Here is a 20,169-nt window from a genome sequence, read left to right as displayed (position 1 = left end):
TTTTAATGCCTCCATTACAGCAAGCTCTCTCTAGGTCTCAAAAAAATCTTCCTTAATGGGAGAAATCGGATTGAAGAGGCTCCATTTTAAGTAGATTATGTGAGTAAAATTCTTGTTGTAAAGAGGACAAAAAGTCAAAATCTCAAACATTAAAGGTGTTCAAAAAGTTTGGGGAAAAAAAAAAAAGAAAAAGAAGCAGATTTATAGGAGTGAGCTGTTTTCTATTTTATTTTAAATACAGTTCCTGCACTGAATCTTAAGCCGGTTGCAAGAAATAAAGATAGCGTATAACCACGCAAAAGATATGTGAGGCTTGTAATTGAAATTAATTATATATTCTTTACATTTTCCATTTCCCTTTTCAAGTTGGACAGGTGGGAATGCTTTTGCTCTTAAGTTACAGAGTCAGGTTCAAGCTCTGTAAATCCATTCCAGTCAAACATTAGGCTTTCAGTGCACTCCCCCAGCCAGCTTTGTCCTCAAACATTCCTTCACGACCTTACCCTGCTTAAAATCAGACTGGCCCCATCCCCCAGGTCACCCTGGCTGGCTGCCCATCCACACATTTATGTCTGCCTTTTGAGTGTTTTCAGAAGCCCATTAAATTGTGCCTTGGCAGGCCAGACGCATTCAACTCGCCCTAAGACCCAAAGAGAGAAGGTTATCAAATTCCCTCATCTTTGCCAGACATACAAAGCTTCAAGTTCTCTAGCCCTGCGAGGAAGCAATGCAGTTGCACAAAGTAAGATGTTAGAACTTGTAAACATGTCATACAGCATTATAATACGCCTGTGGGGCTCAGATACACACGGAAGTTGGGAGGGCCCGGGGACTGAGCGCCTGCCCTCTCGATGGAGCTGTCTTAATGCACAGTATATATACATTATATATATATTTTTCTTTTTTTTTTTTTGAGACAACACGATTGGAATTAGCTTTCATAAAGAGGCTCACACCATTTTCTTGAATCAAATGATCCTGACAATTTTCTTTATGTGACCTTCAGTGGATCTTCTTAGCTGACAGATGAAAACAGGGCAAGACACTCTTGCACCTTCTACAGGACAACAAAAAAGAGGAAAAGAAAGAGGGAGAGGAAAAGTTAAGTTCTACTGTATATGTGAGATTTAGAAAGCATGTATTATGAAATTCTGCATATTTCCATCCTTAAGAGTGAAATTGAAGGGCCTTTCCCATTGCCCTGTTCTCAGCCAGGGAATTTCACCAGCCTCTTTGCCATCCCAGACCCTGCACACTAGCTTCAGAGCAGAGCAGAATTCTGCCCACTAGTGCCTAAGCTTTACACAGCTCGTGATGAAATGACAACTTATCACTCTGAGCATGCAATTAAACCAACATATACAGTGCGAAGGTGAAGTTTATTCACTGAAAACGATCTTTGGGAATGTGATTTACAACATGACCAGCAGTACAGCAATCAAAACAAAAAATGATATTTTAAAATACATACACACAGAAATCAGAACTACTCTGGACACAAGATGATGCAAACTAGCCTTGCTAGAAATGAGCTGCAAAATACCTTCATTTTCTCATACAGTGAAACCCTGATAAAATCACAACTGTTAAGGTCATACAGTATATCAGGTGGAATCACAGTCTTTAGAACTCCATTATTAATGCACACAACCTCACAATCAAAGAGGATAAGAGCACAGTTCCCAGATGCCAATGATTTGATCCTATCTTATTTGGCTGTTTACATTTAAATAATGTGGCCGTATAAATTTAAATAATAAGAACCACCAACAGATGGAATGTAGTGAAAAAAATGTGCCTTCTACGAGACCCTGAACATATACTACACGGTGCTTTACAATTTATTTGAGCAGAGCTCATATTAAAAAAAAAAGACTCATTTCTTCTGCCATTATGGAAATAAAAGGACTAGTGCTTTAGTTCGTTGCTAGCACTGCCAAAGAAACATGCAGTTCTCTAACCTCCAGTACAATGTACCCATAAGGTACCAAGCATCAAAGCATATTAAAAGATATTAACTGCATATTTGCTTATGAACAAGATAAAAAGCTGTAGGGCCTCCAGGTTCTCAAGCTGTGAGTGGAACAGCTTTGCAATTTGCCTGCAAAACTGCATTTTGATCTTAATGAATATAAAATGGCTGCCATTAAAAGTAAAACAGATTATTTCAGGTCTTTCAGGGCCCATAGCTCTTTGACGGTCTTGGAGGGGCACTATGATCTTTCATTAAAATCTCACAGCAGGACTCCCTCACCAGCAAATCAAGCCTTGCAGTCGAGGAGATTGGCTACATTTAAAAGTAATTTTCAGAAATCTACACAGATTTTCAATTTGGTAATGAAAGCCATAAGAGAATGCAGGCAGCATTTTGTTGAATATTGTTACTAATCCAGTGCTCACATTCGTTAGAAATTAAACTGCCCCGTAACTATCACGCTGATGGCAGCGTGCCATTTCGGCTCAGTTGTAATCTCTGTTTGTTAATGAGTAGCATGTGCTAATTGTTGTCAGCATCCCTGCCATACAGCCTTTCCATAACAACATATTTTACCTGCTGAAAGGTGTTACCTCTTGCACTGTCACCATCCAGCTCAAGAGAAGAAATCTCAGAATTGTAGAAAAATGGTTCAGTTTTGCTTGGAATAGCATGAAGTTAAAAGTATAAATTTTCATATTGATATGCAGACCCTCCTAGAGCCTCGTTCTGTGTATGCTACTTCAACCAGTAATACACTGTGGTAATACAAAGAAAGATGCTGCATGTTATAACGGCACAGGGAACCACTGAGGGAAATACACTATATTGTAAGATAAAGTAAGGGATGCAGCTCCCAGTAAAAGGAAGTCGGAAGGTCTGAAAAGTTAGAGTGATCGTATCTCATTATTGCAAACAATGTAGGGGGGGATTAAAACAAAACCTGACCTGGAGCCGCAATGAAGCTGGATTGGGACAAGCAAGATTGACTCCGAAGAAGTTCGAGCTGATGACTGTGCTGCCCTCAGGTGGAAGGTCCTGTCGGGAGGGGGAGGCCTCCACTTCCAACGTAAAGCCAGAAGGAAAAAAAAGAAATAAGAAAAGAAAAAACGGGGGGAAAAATCAGCCCCACTGCATGCATGCACCAAACCAAGATATGCATAAGTGTGAGCAAGAATGGTTATAATACATGAATTCTCAAATAAACCAAATGTGCATTGAATTATGGCAGAAGAGAGCAATTTTCATCTAGTGAATTGTAAATCGGGTTTGTTTCCAGTTCATATTTGAAATGCAAGGTTTGTGCTTGGCTTTTCATTTTATTTTTTAGCTGGGGGGATTCTAACAGAAAATACTGACTTGAAATAACTAAAACCTCATTGAAGAGCTCCAACACACACACTACACGACTGCCACGCACTCTCTGAAGCGTATTCAGTATCACTGCATCAAGTAGATTAGTTGTTCAGCTGCCATAAGCAACAATATCGTATATTCCTACATGTTTAGAATTATTCAGATCAGTTTTGTACAAATACATAGGGTCTGTTAAAACAAACATTTTTTTTTTTTCAATACGCAGGAGCAATCTGAAAGAAGCACTATTACAAGATACTCTGACTAATAGGAAACAGTTGTGAACTTTTGTGTGTGTGCGCTCATTCATAAATGGAACATAAGGACTTTCCCTGGAGTTTTAAGGGGTGCACAAAGTAGCCACAACGTCTCCACAATAACAAGGTACTTCTTCACTCCAGGGCAGCCGGCTAATCGGGGTTACAGCGTCCCTCTGATTGCTCTAAATGGAGTCCAAAGCAGAAAATCAGCAACTTCAGTTTCAGAACATGCATGAGTGATTAACTGCCACATCCAAGTGACTGGAAAGATAAAATTTGAGGGATCAGTCCAATATGCTGAAATCTGAAATGACTTTTTTGCCAATTCCTTGCTTTTTTTGGCCAGAAGCAGTTAGACAGAAGACCTTTACATATAATTTGAGAGCTTTCTCACCAGTTTTGGTTTTTACCATTTGAATGTTAAGAGCAGTTCATTTTTTTTCAAAAAAAAAAAAGACAGCAACAAAAATGTGCTGCTGGTTTGACTTCCGAGTCCGATCTCCTGAATCTTCTACCTTCTCCTACCACATACCACCGCTGTGACAGCAGCATCCCCAATTCACCAACTTATGCACACACCGTGGGCTGCGTGATGCGATATTACCTATCCACCTAATAACTAACAGCCCAGAGAGCAACACACGATCTCCTTTTACTTTGGTAACCAGTGCAGAAGCAGCAGGTGACGGTTCAGGGCAGCAGTTTCTCAAAGCCATGGCAGAGGCACCTGTACAGCGGCACTTTGCTGAACTCAGCACTAGCTTTGGACCCAGGCAGTCTGGGCTACTCCAGCAGGCCATCTCAGCGCAGGCTATAGCTAACCACTGATGTGCTTGGGCGCACACCAAGGGATGGTGAAAATCTCACTCACCTTCCCCCCTTGCCATGCTCTGCAGCTCAGCTGTAGCCCATACGTGCCTAGGGACTGGTGTCTGAACTGTTTAGGACCCAGGAAAAATAGCGTCTGAGCACAGACAGGAAACACAGTGCTCTCCTCCCTCCTGAAAGAGCATTTACAAGGTTGGACTGCAGCAGGTGGCTTTCCGCTAACCGTCTTCAAACTGCCAGAAGTGTAACTGTGGCAGTGCTGTGTGTCTGTCTTTCCAAAAGTGCAACCCAGAAGCAGCACAGACACAAGCGTGGTACCCTGTGAGGAGCTGCAAGTTGAAAGAAGGCCGGGGCAGGCGCATGGCCTTCAGTAACATCTTCACCTGCAGTGCAGATGCACCCTGAAAATATTTCTGCTACATCATACCACCGAGACGTGCTCTCAGCACGAGCTAAAAAGTTGCATGCTGATATTTAATACAGGGTTGCTACTGTACTACAAATTCACACCTTAGCTCCATGTGTGCTCATGTCCTTCAAAATCGGGACGAGAGAAAGGGAGCAGCTTGGCAAGGCAGTGCCACACTGCAACCTCAATCCTGCAGGCTCCTGAGCATGTGGGTAGTTTCATGCTGGGTTTCAAATGCAGAATTCAGGACCAACATGTTTGGGAACTTTACATTGGTTCTGATATTGCCCATCCATTGTTAGTTTTAAAAGCAGTGTTTCCAATGAAGCCATGGAGGAAAAAAAAATGAACAGGCACTTGAATAAAGGTTTATAAGATTAGCTCTTTAAAAAAAAGCTTTTTTTTTTTTTTTTTTTTTTGGTAATAACTCAGCAATTTCTGTATTTAGGAAATCATTTTTCTCTCTTTACAGTGTTACTTTTTTTGAAATCAAATGGACCTAACTACACCCTTGTTTTCTTGCACAGAAATGTATACTAATTACTATCTGTCACAACCAGTGATCTATTTTGGGAGACCAAAGAGAAGTGACTCAACTTATACCTTTTAATAATAATAATAATAATAATAATAAACACAAAAAAACCCCACAAAAACAAAAAACACCAACAACTTTATCTTCCCATTATAGACATTACAGAGGAATGGAAATCATTAGATTAATTTTCCAGTGTAATTTCTTCAGGACAAAACCTGTCAGTTTAAACATTGCATATATTTAAAAACTGTGATGGAAACGACAGAGCAGTTTGGCAGGGTGGGGCCGTGGGTGTCCATTCAATACCTATTCTCTATTCACCTTTGCAAGAGCTCTCCATTTGCACGTTTTGCATCCAGATGTAACTGCTAGTTGCAAAATGGGGTGAATTAGATGAGGATTTTGAATGTGGTTTTGCGTTCCTGAGGAAACAGGTGCTTCTGAAGAATTACTTGTCTAAGTATGGAAGCTGCCACACAGGGAGGAGAAGCAAACAGGAGCAGGGTCAAAAAGAAGAGGAGTGGAAAGACACAAAAACAAGTAAGAGTCTCACGTGGAGAGAATCTGAACAAAGCAGTAGGAGAACCCAGCTAATAAAGCTGGGGTGCAACATAGCATAATCACACTCAGGTTGTACAGACCCCAGACTTCGTTTCTCTGTCATTTTCCACACCCTTTCTACTATGCTCTCGAATGAGGTCTTCTAAGTAGTCCCATCCAGAAGGAAAACAGCACAGAGCCTTCCATAAAAAACGAGCCAAGTGTGGTGGACAGTTGAGAGCAGTGCCTCACCTTCCCTACCTAAAAGTGCTGCATATACTCGAATCTCCCTTTGCAGGTCGAAAGGAGTAACCTAACATTATCCTTTACCGCTTGATGTGGGCTGCAGGTTTTATGTGAGCATGTCCCCACTGAAGTTACAGAAACTCTGACATGAGCAAACAAATCACTTTGGATTCACTGTATTCATCAGCTAAGATCTTCCTGGATAAACCTTTGTTGCACAAGCACCAACCACAGACTACATACAGGATGTAATCTTGATCCCACAGAAGTATATGGCCAAAATTCAACTTCAGTGGGGTCAGAATTTTACCTTACAACTTAAAAAAATAAAAAGAGAGAGAGAAACAGGGAAATTATAATATCAAACATCATAGAGACAGAAAAATTCTTTGAGTTGAAAAAAGCTATGAAATAAGTAATTTGTTCTTATCTCAGTAAAAATGCCCCCAAATCTGCCCTATAGTTTTTATTTTATGGCCAAAAAGTACAAAAAATTCCCTGTTCACCAGCTGATATATGTCTTGAGGTATGATGGTGGATATTTAAACAGAAACAGAAAAGTCTTTATTTAAATCTGTTAGGACCAGGAAAACATCTTTTTTTTTTCTTTTTTTTTCCCCCTGTTTACTCTCTTGCCCTGAGTGGACCTCAAAACCAGCCAAGTCCATAGCTTCCACAGCAAGTCCAAGGTCCACAGTCTGTAGCAGCACTGATAACCATCCCAGAACACATGGAATCCTTCTGGATGTATTTCAAGACCTCTTTTTTCTTCCTGCTACACAGCTGTCTGCAGACAGTCTAGCCTTTTTCCTACCTTATCTATTATTCACAAAAAGAATTATTTTTATAGAAGTTAATGCTTCTTTTCCACAACTTTTTATGATCAAGGTGACTTATAAACAGCTGCAATAAAAATGGTTGCGTTTTTTTTTTTTTTCCCTCCATACAAGAGCATTCTCAGTAATGTTTCAGAGAGAGCAGAGAGGCTAAAAGATACGTGACATTCATAGATTTCACCCCTGAAGCCACAAAAACCACACTAGCAATTTCTTCATTTGACCAAAATGAATGGTCATCACAAAAACAAATGTAAGTTTGGTATCACTGATTTGGCTGAGACAGCTTAGGGGCTTGAACTTAATAGACTTCCTCTGACAGATTAGGATCTTCTGGTATGTCTGCATCATCCTGTCACAGCAGATAGCCAAGTCCAAACCACAGGCATGGGTCTGCCCTTGATCCATAACCTCAGAATACAAAATAACTGGCTAAAGAATGTAATAAGACTCCCAAGGAAATACCTTTGAAGACAGTATTCATTTTAGTTGGTGGTCTTTTTCTTTGGGGAGGGGGAGGGAATCCAGAGCAGACAATTAAGCATTAGGAACTGATTGATGCTTAAACAAAATGCCTAACAGCAAAAGCACATTTCTATATTCCAAAGGACCAGGCAAAGCCATCCCTAAGAAGGGATTAGCTACTATCAGATGATATTACTACTGGATTAATGGTGTTTCGTATTCACTATATTTATTTTAAAAAAAAAAAAAAGTTCTCTTTTAAGGAGGATATAAGTGATTTGTATAAAACCTAAAAGCCAAAACCAAGATTTTATTTTTACAGCAACTTGATGGATAGTATTTGCTTCATTTATAAATCCTTAATTGAACTAATTTTTCCCCCATTGTCTGGAACCTAGTATTTCAAGTCTATTGTTTTGAGAGGAGCACAGCCCACGAAAATAGCATTATTGACTCCAGAACTGATGCTTTATATTCCAGTGGATATTTTGAGCAGTTCTTATTTTAGAGAATTGTTTTTGTAATAGATATACTAAAGGTGATCATTTTACTTTATTGCTAGTCATTGCTGACTGAAATATTTTGCCAGATGAAAGTAATTACTATGACTATATTACTTTTCTAACCTGTTCAGTGTATTGCATCCCAGATATTCACAGTGTGAATTTCTGGATACTCGCTTGCAAAAAATAAAAATAAAAAATAAAATTCACATTGCTCTTTGCTCTGGTATTAATTATGTAAAGCCCATATAGATGTTATCCAGCTTCCTTCCCCATCTGTATATCTTAGAGCTGCAAAAGGTTTCAGGAAAACTCCAATCTTAATGGACAGATGACAAAGCTAAACAACATACTCAGATGTCTGTGTTACAAATGAGAAAAAAAGAATCTGCTTCAACCAGAACTGAATCACTCAGGTGAATTTTTAAAAAGGGATGCAGGGAACAACCATATTCTTATTCAACATTAATAGCTACTAGCCAAAATTATACATTAGAGAAAATCATTCGCTGAGGCATCCTTAGGATTATATCCCCTGGAGATGGAAACGGGCCTGTGTTTCTCTCACAAAGTCACATCTGCTTGGGGTAGTCTTTTTCCAATTCAAATGATAGTAATATATGCGCAATAAACTCACTGTTATAAATATTTACCGTAATATCCATCTTCTTGGTTCTCCTGCTACCCAAACCAGCAGCCATGCTACCGTAAATCAGGGGAAGTATTTCGTAGGAGCTGCAAGCAGCTGTTAGTGTATTTCTGGAAACAGCCATCCAAGCCGAGGCAAATGACGCAGGAGAGACAGTTGAAATTGTGGCAGGCTCCACATTTCAAAGAGCTTCACTTCTACTCCACTTCTAAGGTAAATGTGACGTTTTGGTTACAGAAAACCAATGTATGCACAGATATCGGTGGAGGAGCCAGTGATCTATCTGGCCCACTGAAAGCTTTTGGATATCTGGGAGAAGTTAACTACACCTGACAGCATGAGATGCATCACCTCCTTTACCAAACTCATCCAAACATCATTCTTTCCAATGCAAACACTGCATTTTTTTTTCTTGCCATGAATTATCAGTATTGGCAAGTGGTGGTTCTTTTTCTGAGCAGTGAAGTTACTATGCTGTGTAGAGGACATCTTGCTACAAACATTGTAAATGTCCATTTCAAACCTCACCATCTTTCCAAAAGAGAGGCTTAAGCAATTGCTACCACCATGATCTGTGATGTCTCCTTGAAAACGGCACAGCAGCCCCATTTACTCACACTGGATGAAGGGAAGATTTTCATGTCCCAACTGCCCTGTAATTTACCAACCATTGTGAGCCCTAGGACAAGTGCTTCATGGCGGCCACGTAAATTTCAACCACCTTCAGTAACACTTTACATAAGCAACTCATCAATGTTGAGAATAAAGAAAGTAATCAGACAACAAATAGTTTTATAAACGTGACATTTCAGCACTCAGATTTTGTTCGCCTAAGCTAATACTTCTGTTTCTTTGCCTTGAAAAAAACCTTACCTTGGTTATCTGGAATGCCATGAACTAGAAATGTGGTTCAGAGGAGCTAATGACAACTACCAAACAGCAAAACCTCGTCCTTTCTTGTTGTACTCTATATTAGGCTCCATTCATACACAACAAAGCTAGAAAGGGAGGGGGGCATATTTACCCACTTCATCGTGGTATTTCACAACAGCGCTTCTGTGGTGATTGAGTCTCCAAATAAATATCTATCAATATACTGTACATGTTTTAATCTTAATCTTTAGCAGGTAGGGCTAAAAATAAGCTGTACATATATTCTTCTGGGCCGTTTCCATCAGCATTATTTGTTATTAAAGGAAAAAAAAGAAAGCTAAAATAAGATTTCTTACAAAAGGTAATTAAGCAGTATAATATAGTAATAAGTGGAATGAACAATAAGGAGTCGTACTAAAATATATGCCTCGTGCAGTAGAGGACTGGTGTTTCAGGAGATTAACAATTATGATCACCAGTCCTCTTCTGTTTCTGTAATACTCCACACAATCTTTTTTAAATTACTTTATTAACCTTTCCTCCTAGCACAGAAGTGCCCGATTATAGATAATATTTCAAAATCATCTGAGGTGTAAGTGTGTTTGATTTGCTCAGTAATTATTTGTCTACTTTATTACATTGGCCAAGCACACAAGCTCCTTGACCAGTTTTATTTCAAGTCCAGTTAAGAACAGGGTCGTATCATTTTGTGTGATCACTCCCTTTGGGCCCCAGAGTACCTGAAATTTCATGCTGGAGCTGGTAACTTGTTCACGAATATCTCACACTTTACACAGGCAGAAAGCAATCGATGTGCTGCCATTTCAGATCGCAGGGCCTGGTGATAACGGAGGAGTTTCGTGCACACATGAAAGAAGTTGGTTTATTTGGTCTGCATTGCAGACCAAGGACTTTTAAACACGGGCATGCAAATTTGCCTTTCTAAATCTAAAAGGGTGTAAAAACCCTATATATTTGTCAATGCGTGCTCTTACATGATAATTTATTCCCAACGTTTCACACAACACATTATTTCAATTTGGATCTGAAGTATTAGCCCATTACCAGCTCCACTACTATCTGCAGCTTCATGCTAAACATATGGTGATCACAGAAAAAATATGCATTTCTTAAAACACAGGCCTGGAGAAAACAAGCGAGAATGAAAATAAAAAAAAATAATAAAAAAAAAAGCAATGAAAAAGTTTTCCTCCTCCAACTTTGCTGCCTTGTAGGAAAGGAAAATAATATTTACATTTTTTTAAAGATGAAAATGCAATGAGATGAAACACGGTACACAGTTTATTCCTGAGGGCCACCACTAGGATAAAAGCATAAAGCCTGGGGACTTTGTTTACTGTCCACAATCAACAAATCCCGAAATCTCCATATGCAGCAGGTTTCTAAAGCTCTGTTAGTAATACTGTATATTGCTGGTCAACTCAGTCACCCATAGAATTACAGTGTAGGGTATGGATGCCAGTATTTTAGACCCAAACCGAGCATAAAAAACACAAAGTAAAATTCAGTGTCAGCACAAAGTTGACAGCGAATGATTATAACAGCTTCGAAGCTTGAAAAAGAGTGTAAATAACTAGGATCCCCTGCGGGCTCACTCAGCCTGCATACATAACAACTGTGATGGACAGCCACTATGGTAAAGTATAAAAAAAAGTCACTCTGCAAAGATGCAAAAATTTCTCCTGCAACGAGTCTTAACTGTCACCTTTCTGACTAAATCAGCTACTTTCATAGAGAGAAAGTATCTATATTGTAAGGCGCACATTCTCGGAACAGGCTGCTACTCCAGCAGGTAAACCATTAACACAGCCTGCAGTGCTAATAAGTCCCAGGAATTATTTCTTTAAAACAACCGACTCAAAGCTCCACGTTAGCCAGCCCTTCCTCTCCGCCATCACCCAATTAACTACAGCAAAGAGACAACCCAGATCACAGAGCAAAAGAACCTCAAACAAGGCATGGCTATGAATGCCAGAATTAAAATCCTGTTATCTACCACGACACAAATATTAGTCAGCTTTTTCCTCATACATATGTACACATACGGGCCCAATATGCACCCACAGTAATGGCTTTAAAGTGCTGGCAAATTGCACGCGGGTAGAAGCCCGCAGCCCCTGCCCGCTGTGACAGCACTATGATTATCTGCTCCCCTCCTCAGCCATGGCAGAGAGCTGGGAGCAAGGCAAATAGGAACAGCACGTGCCTGCATGCACCTATGGATGGCTACTGCATCTTTGCAAATTAATTAAGAAGAAACCTATTTGACTAATTCTTTTTTTGTTGTTTGTTTGTTTATTTACTGCAAGATTTCTATTTCAGATTTAAAATAGCAGATATTAGAACTTTCCTCTTGACACACTTCCCTTCTATTTACCTGAACAAAGTAAATGCCTTGAAATCCCAGCCTTTGGTCGCTGGACTATCTCTTCTGAGAGCTTTGTTTTTATTTAAGCTAAACAGGAGTTCATAAATATGACATACGGACATTAGAGATGATTAGGCAGTATCTACAAGTACATCCAGCCAAAAACTAAAAGTGTCTCATGAGATAGTAAAAAAAAAAAAAGAAAAAGAAAAAACACGATTAGGTTCATGGCAAGTTACAAAGAACCAGAGCTTCTCATCTTGCAAGGTGTCAAATGCTCCCTTCCTTCACTGAATGTAAAGAGAACTGACTGTTCAGCACCACCTGGGTTGTGGTCATCAATTTGGTGAATCAGACATGTAAATTATGGCTTTATAATTTTATGAGGTGAAAGAGTCACTGTAGGGTCTCTGAAAATCCTGAACTTGTTCAAGGATGACCCTCAGCAAAGAGCTTACTTTCACCCATAGCAATACAATCCTTATGCTTTGCAGGTGCTTTTTGATCTTTCTGCTGCTGTTTATTCAGAAGCTTGCAATTTCTGTCCTCACTTGAAAGAACAGTGATATCCAAAGGCCATTTCTGAAAGCCAGCACAGCCGCAAGTATTTGTTTTAGTCCACTTTGTTTTCTTTGTGCTATAAAAATATGTCACATTTTTGAGATGTCCCTTCAATAAATTAATTAAAGTATATGAATGGTAGGATAGGTTAATCTTTTACAAACCTGGGCAGTGTTGTTCTATTCAAGGAAATCCAGCTCTTTACACGACAGTTGACTTGGCTGAGAAAGGAAATAAAGGTGGGCGTCCAGCGCTCCGCTGGGGGGCCGCTGGGTTTTTGCTGGGTGTTTCTTTTCTTTCATCAGGCTGACAACAAGCTAGTTCAGTAGACAGCCTCTATGCACCTCAGCTTACCTGCACAGTGGCAAAATAATTACTAGCCTATTAAGTGTAGCTTTTTAGTTCCTTTAGAAAGAAAACAGTTTTATAAGATTAAAGGTATGGAAATTCTGCCCAATTTCACAATTTACATCTGACCTGGTAGCATTGCTGTTCAAACTGAGAGCAAATGATCTTTCCTTTTATATTTTATCTTGACACCATGATGCTAGCCTTTAGAAACTGGGACAATAATGGAAATGCATTTGCTTTGAAACAGGTCTTACTAAATCCACCATCTACAGGTGAGTTATCCCTGACTTGGGCCAGAAGCCGTTTTAAAAATTTTAGAAAGAATAACAGGATACAGCAGCAGCAAAATTAAGCAGTCGTATTCATAGCAGAACAGTAACTGTAAAAAGGGAAATTCAAAGTTGTCTTTTAGTATTTCTTCCTAGGAGTGACCAACAGAGCAGCAAGCAAAGCAGTCCTTGTTAGCCAAGCTAAGTGAAGCCGGATTTGTAATCTCACAGAAATAAAAGGCAGAGCAGTAGATACCAGAGGTATTATTCCATACCAGAATTAGCATAACCCAGCACATCGGAATATTAAAATTTAACAGCGATTTCAAACTGTCCTTGTATCACGAGCAGAGAGTCATGTCACAGTTTTTTTTATTGGTTCAGCAGGATAGGTGTAATTGTATCAATATTTTAATGCTTGATGCATATTGTCTGTGATAAATTGCTTGCATAAATAAAAAGCACCAATATTCAATTGCCAATGAAATAATCACACTTTCTAGATCTTTATTATATCATGCATTATTTAATTACAATAATCAGAATCCTTTTGAAGGTAAAACAAGATTAAAAAGGTTTTGTTTTATTGGATCTATATATTTGATTTACACTTTATATGTTAGCTTTGCATTAAGAATTTATAAGGCATCAATTCAAATGGTGATATTACAAGAGTTTATTCCTTTTGTAATTAGTACAGTACTCTTAAAGTACTCTGGCTACGAGAGATAATATTTCAGTATTTTAATGAGCTTTTTAAGTATAATTGATGTAACAATCGTTGAATTACACATTTCTACCTGAAGAATAATGAAGGAAACATTTTAATGAGAAATTTAATCATTATTAGCAAATGATCTACTAAACTGCCATTTACTGACATTTAAAAGCTTAATAGCAGAAAACTGTATTTTTGTACATCTGCATCACTACAGATGATTATCTTCTTAGTTGCTCAGGTTTTCTGATATAACTTTGTCTGCTAGGCTTTTGTTTTTAAATTTAAGAAAAGCTTTCTTTAACTCACAGTTGTCAGCTTCATCTGGAAACTATGGGGCTTGACATGTATACAGATAATTTAAATAAATTAGCCTCTTTTCAGCCTTCAGCATTTTTTAGGTTAAAAGGACTCATTCTTGGGAGTATTCATGTTTGCATCAGCTTTATTTTGATGAACGCCCTGTAACCTCCCTGATAGCACCTCAGACATGGCGAGGCTACCACAGCATTGGCAGCAACGTGTGAAGCTGCCATGTTTTCTTCACAAAATAAAAGAATAAAAAATGATAGTAATAATAATAATAATAATAATAGTAGTAGTAATAAAGTCCCTTGATTTGTGGGGTGGTCATTGCACGTGTGCCATGAGAATCAACATGAGTACAGGACCTACCTCACCTCTCTGCTTCGGCAGGACCTTCTCCACAGGCACACACCCATTCAACGCAGGGTTTTCACAGAACTAAGACACTGCCCTGGAAGAGGATGGTGCCATGAAATTAGACAACAGAAACTCATGTTCTTCTAAACCTGTTAGTTTCTAAGTCAGCCTCCTATGATTTATTGTTGCATGCAATCAGGCAACTCTTTGCAGTTTGAGCAGGGGAGTAGAAGGATTTTACTAAACTGAGGAAGTATCTTTAAAAAAAAATAGAAAAGGGTAGCAAATCACAGTGATAGACAGACATAACAGGTATATACAACATCATATTTGGGATACTGCTCAGCTCGTGAGAAGCAGAGCAGGGATGTGGACATGTGCTGCACTTAGCTTAAGATGCTTCTAAACCCAACTCCACATAAGGTTCCTTCCTTTTAAACTGATAGTGTTCTTACTTCTGAGCAATACTGATTCGTCATTGCAGCACAGTACTAGACAGCATTGGTCCACCATAGAGAGGTTTCATTTAATGAAATTAAAGATAAAATTGAGGTCTCATTCTGCTCTTTTCAAGTGGTGACTCACTCTCAGAACAAAAATCAGGAAAGCAATGAACAAAAATACATTAAGGAAGCATTTTTAGTAAGAGGTTTCCTTTTCATGACTGTAGTTTCTACACCCATCCATTAAGAACAGTTTCTCTTCTTGCCATGTGGGGAACAAAAAAAATCCTTCTTTCCATATGTTATTGGCAGAAAAGACTAGAAAATGGACAAAGGAGTCACTGGATATAAAGGGAACATTTCTCTTGCTAGTAATGGTCTTTGCTAGCTGTGATAGAGAGGTTAGAGAAAATCTAAAGTCTAATCCAGAAAAATAAACAACAGCAACACACCAAAACAAGAACAACAACAAAAAAACACCACACAGACAAAAAGCCACCCAACCATGAAACTAGGAAAGAGATGAAATTAGTCTCCTTACCAGGAAGATCTCCTCTACAGACAGACAATTAATTCCTATTCATGACACTACCTAAGGTAATTCAGACCCATCAAATTACTTATCTCTGGTACCTGACTGCCTCATTATCACATTTGGAAAGATTAAAAGAAAAACTTCCTCAACTGAGTAGTGATACACTGGGAGTCTGTTTACTCCTTTAGGATGAGGAGGATAAAAAGCAATGGAAGGGAAGGTAGGAGCTCCCGAAAGAATGCTCTTCACCAGACACTGCCCGCCTGTGTCAGGGCAGCTTTGCTTTCCTGCACAAAAAGAACGAGGACCTGCAGCTCCATTTCTGCTCCAGATCAAAATCCTCGAAGTTCCAACAAAGCTTCCTGACAAAATTACTCAGCTCTGCTTTTGCTTGCACATTCCCTCACTGTCCCCAAAAGACAGCAGTCTCACTTGCATAAAATGCCTTTCTTCTCAAAGCCTCAAAAGGGATAGAAGGCATCAAGCACAACAAAAAACATTGCATCACTGCTCTCCCCTTGCTCAGGAAGAATGCTTCTGTACATCTTCAGTTGGAGAGGGGGCCTCCTCACATTCCCCAGCAAGGCTCTGGCTGGGCCTGCTGACAATCATATTCCAGGACAAAACTCACGGTATCATTAAGCAAGGACTGGAGAGACCTTCATACACGGGCGTACTGCCCAAAAAGCATTTAAAAAAGTAAAACGTCTAAAAATTATATCCTGTACATATATATCCAGTCTCATAAATAAGAGACATTCAGAAAATCAGGTGCACTGCTTAGCTGTTGTGATGATTTAAGGGAGCTACCAGGGAATATCAGCAAAAGTGACACAGAAAGCAGAAGTGGACAAAGGTGAGTAATAAAACTGGGAAAAAAATCCTTGAGCCAAAAATATATCAAGCCTGACTCCACTGATGTGTTTCCACTGCTTAGAGATGTAGTGCCATTCTCATCTGGCTAATTCCAATTCAGCATTTCTTTGATATACCTTTTATAATTTTCAGTCTAATTATAATGAAAATCATTTTTCAATGTAATTTTGTAATAAAAATGTTTCCTTATTTCTCATTACCTAAGAACATGATCTTGCACAGCTACTGAGCATGCTTACAATGTGCATAGTGTATCTTCTTTCTTAGCATTTAATCTCTTCATAGTCTACAGATGTCAAGAGGTTCAGATTAAGCTTGTTAAAGATCTGCTTCACTCTAACTCACTGATGATTATTTATTTAGCAGTTTTATGTAACCCTGTCATTGATAAGCACTCTATTAATTTGCCGAGGGACAAATCAACACTAGTTATTTTTCTACTGGCTATTAGATTCAGTGCTGCTGTTTGTTACAAACCACTTGCCAGTTAATTATAAATTATGGGTCCTCTTTGCCTATATTAATTGATATCTCCTCTGCCTTTGTAATACTAGACAAATAAATTGAAGGCAAGATTTATTAAGCAGTGCATGTCTTCCATCTCTTGATTAGTATTCTTTACTTTTTAAACATTTATACTTGTTTATACAGATTTGACAGCAGAACAGTACATTAGAGAACTGATCCTTAGGGTGTTTTTGGGGAGACAGGAAGACTTATTTAAGAGCTTCCCACAAATTAGGTTGAAGTGACACACAATTTAAATTAAGCGATTTTTAAAAGCTCCTTTTGATTTTGGAAATTCTTAGTTTACAGTACCTTTCTGGACAAACAAACTCTACGTCTTTTCCAGAAGTGGGGTATGTACTCATCTGCATTCAGCAAGCACCAAGCATGTACTGCTCTGTTCTGTATGTCCAACCTGCTACTCTTGAGTAGGAGAACATATACACACACAACGTGTAAAAAAAAAGACATGCATGGGTATGCACACACACAGACCTCTATCTATCTGTAAAGTACCTCAGTTAATAGAGAGAGATTCTCCATCGGCTATTTTCAAGCAGAAAGAAAAGATTTTCTGATTAGAGCTTCATTTTCCAAACCTGAAGTTGTAATGAGTGGTTTCAGAACAATGGGCTGTGGCCATTTTTAATTCGCACGAGTGCAAAATTGTATAAAGTAATTGTACAGGCTGCTCCATTTATACAGGATTGCTAACTACAGGGAATGCACCCTTTCAGAGAGATGCTCACAGCCCACAAAGAAGCAAGTGTCAAAATTCATGCCATGTACCTTTGAAAAGAAACTTGATTCTTTTGGTGCCTTGCCAGTGCAAAGTGCAAAGGTATAATGCAAAACTCTGCTCTGAAGCAGCTTCTTTGGTTTCAAAGGAATTCCCAACAATTATACCATCACTGAAATTCACCCACAGGAACAAAATGCTCAGTCATTTCAGTAAGTTCCCATTTTACAGCATCTTATTTCCACTCGCCAACCTTTAAAGTCCACTCCTCAAGTATTCATCAGGGCTATAAAAGGTTTTACCCTCCCGCCACTTGACAGGTGTCAGGAACCATTGATCCCAGAGATTACGGTTACTCTCCAAGCCTAATTATGGACAGGTCTTTCATGCAATTAATAGCTGCATATGGAGTGCCCTAAGTGTTTTGCTATATATTACATTAGATAAATCCAGAGAATTCATGACCCTGTGGATGACTGCCTTGCTGTATTGACTGTTCACAAGCAAGATCTCTCTCATTAACTAACTCTTACGATACACTGATTAGTGTGTGTGTGTGGGGTGTGAACATCTGTATCACCCTCCAGAGGATGGCTCACAAACAATGTCTGCCATAATACTACCATAGCTCTCCCAGCTCATGGTATATCACCTATAGCTCCATGATCACCGCCCTTTCATAATCAAAACACACAGAAACATGCACCTGCAACCTATCTGCAACTCAAGTGCTTTTTTGAGTATTTACATGAAGATTATCTGACACAACTTTCTGAGCTGCTTTGAGAAACACCAAAAGAATGAAAACAAGTAGCAAGATGTAAATACATTAAGGGCATTCTTGTAAGCACAGAGGAAGAACTTGGTTTTTCTATCATGGCAGAAGCTATAACCACCTGTCAGTAAGCTTCTCTCTTTAAACTTAAAGGCTATTTCTTTTTTTCTTGAGCATCTTTGTATCCCCGTACACGTCCAGTGCACCTCAGATTAGAACAGTCAGAGAAGCCCTGCTTAAAAAACAAATGCAAAACTTATTAATGCTATTTGTCTACTTCACCAAAGCCATTATCAGATTCCAATCATTAGTAAGGTTTAAGAAAACATTTTGAGACCTGCGGACAGACTCTACAATGGAAATGGGATCACAAGAAGTAGCAGTTATTTCAAAAAATAAATCCAGCTACCTTATACCTTAATAACTAGGCATTGATTTGGAAGAATAGTAGCAACAACTATTTAACTTTGTGAACAGGATTATATTGAAGACTGAAGTAGGACAGAACAATGGCAGAGATACCCAAAACAACAAAGGCCATACAAAACTTCGAAGCAAATGCAATTGCGGCGTGACCAGGCAGAGGTGAAGTGAAACTGAGTGACCGAGCCCTGTCTTAACCAGACTGAAACCAACCTCAAGCTGCTAAGGACATATTCAACATGAGACTTTCCTACGTGCAGGAGGGTAGTTGAAGAAAGAAAACTGGATGCACAAACTGTTCCTTGAGCCTTAAACAGAAGCAGCAGAGATGAAAACTATTATGGTCAGACTTTAATTGGTTCTGGAGCAATTTGGCTATTTGTCCGTGAAAAGGCAGTCGTACCTGTGGAGTCAGCAGCGACAGAGCATTTATCACCAGGGGAAAAGACACGCACGCTTTATGGGCTGCACAGCATGGAGAGGTTGGTGGGGAAGGGGCTGGGAGAGGGCTGCTGTGCTGCAGAACCAGGGTCTCCATCAGGGCTCTTTTTGGTCAGCTCCGTGTGCAATGCGGCTGCAGCGAGGGGCCCTTCTGCGCTCTGCCAGCAGGTGAGCAAAGCCACAGGTGACACCAAAACCTCCAAGTGGCAGCTCCGCACTGCAACCAAACAGCCGCCGTGATGGCAGCGGGTCCCAGGTAAGGAATGGGTAAACCTTTTCAAATGAAATAGGAAGTGACCTGAACTGTTGCTGTAAACCAATTTTTTTCCAGATTCACAGAAGTTTGAACAGCTTTCTTGTTCTGTTTTCCATTTTCTTTCAGAAGAAATGTAAAATTGAGGCCTTGACCACTCAAGGTCATTAAAAATCCCATTAACCTTTTCACAAGGTAGGGCTTAAGTAGGGTTAATTAAGCAATATTGCTTCACAAGGGTCTGAAGAAGCATTTTTCTTTCTAGTTTCAAAATATATGCCAGTGGGTTTGCATGCCTCCCACAAGTTTTGTTTTAATTTTGCACACACACACAAAAGCAGAAAATAATGCAAGAGTCCAAATTCACCTGGTTCAAATACACACCTTGAAATGCATGGGTTGCATACATCTGATTGAAAATGATACCCATGATCATTTAAATGCAATTCAGGGGCCAATAGAATGGTTTATACACCATGCAAAATGTTCTGAAAAAATATTTGTACACTACAGAAATACTCGCATTGCTATAATGAATTAAAGAAAATACTGAGTCATTTTCCTCAAACCATAAATAATCATTTACACTTATTCATTGCTGGGTGCTGTAAGCATTCTCAGAAAAAGAACTCAAAGAAAAGATAAATCAGTCATAAAAAGTGAGAGAAATATGATAAACTATCTATTAGGCCAGAGAAAAATCTGCCACACAGATCTTGGAAACTGTCACCAGACAAGAGGAATCTGT

The 20,169-nt window shown here is 39.1% G+C and overlaps 1 protein-coding gene across 1 annotated transcript in view; it reads right to left on the bottom strand.

Moving 5' to 3' along the window:
• LOC310897015 (uncharacterized protein) overlaps nucleotides 1-20,169 on the bottom strand; it is a 547,020-nt gene that overhangs the window by 195,092 nt on the left and 331,759 nt on the right. Inside the window, exons 16-17 of the mRNA XM_083830110.1 lie at nucleotides 14,442-14,523; nucleotides 2,924-3,036 (exon numbers count right to left, since the gene is read on the bottom strand). The gene's annotated coding sequence lies outside the window, so the exon portion shown is untranslated. The remainder of the gene's footprint in view (nucleotides 1-2,923; nucleotides 3,037-14,441; nucleotides 14,524-20,169) is intronic.

The sequence above is a fragment of the Anser anser genome (genome assembly GCF_964211835.1).
Source record: "Anser anser genome assembly, chromosome: 3".
NCBI classification, from domain to species: domain Eukaryota; kingdom Metazoa; phylum Chordata; class Aves; order Anseriformes; family Anatidae; genus Anser; species Anser anser.
This window is presented reverse-complemented; position numbering and strand designations above follow the sequence as displayed.